Genomic DNA, 275 nt, shown 5'->3' on the forward strand with positions numbered 1-275 from the left:
CCTATGAGGAAAGGCTGAGGGAGCTGGGCTTGTTTAGCCTGGAGAAGAGAAGACTGAGAGGGGATCTCATAAACACTTACAAATATCTTAAGGGTGGATGTCACGAGGACGGAGCCAGACTCTTCTTAGTGGTTCCAGCAACAGGACAAGGAGCAATGGGCACAAACTGAAGCAGAAGAGGTTTCAGGTGAATATGCGGAAGAACTCCTTTACTTTGAGGGTGACCAAGCCCTGGCACAGGCTGCCCAGGGGGGTTGTGGAGTCTCTTTCTCTGG

This window comes from Egretta garzetta, unplaced genomic scaffold (genome assembly GCF_000687185.1).
Source record: "Egretta garzetta isolate BGI_Z169 unplaced genomic scaffold, ASM68718v1 scaffold235, whole genome shotgun sequence".
NCBI lineage: Eukaryota > Metazoa > Chordata > Aves > Pelecaniformes > Ardeidae > Egretta > Egretta garzetta.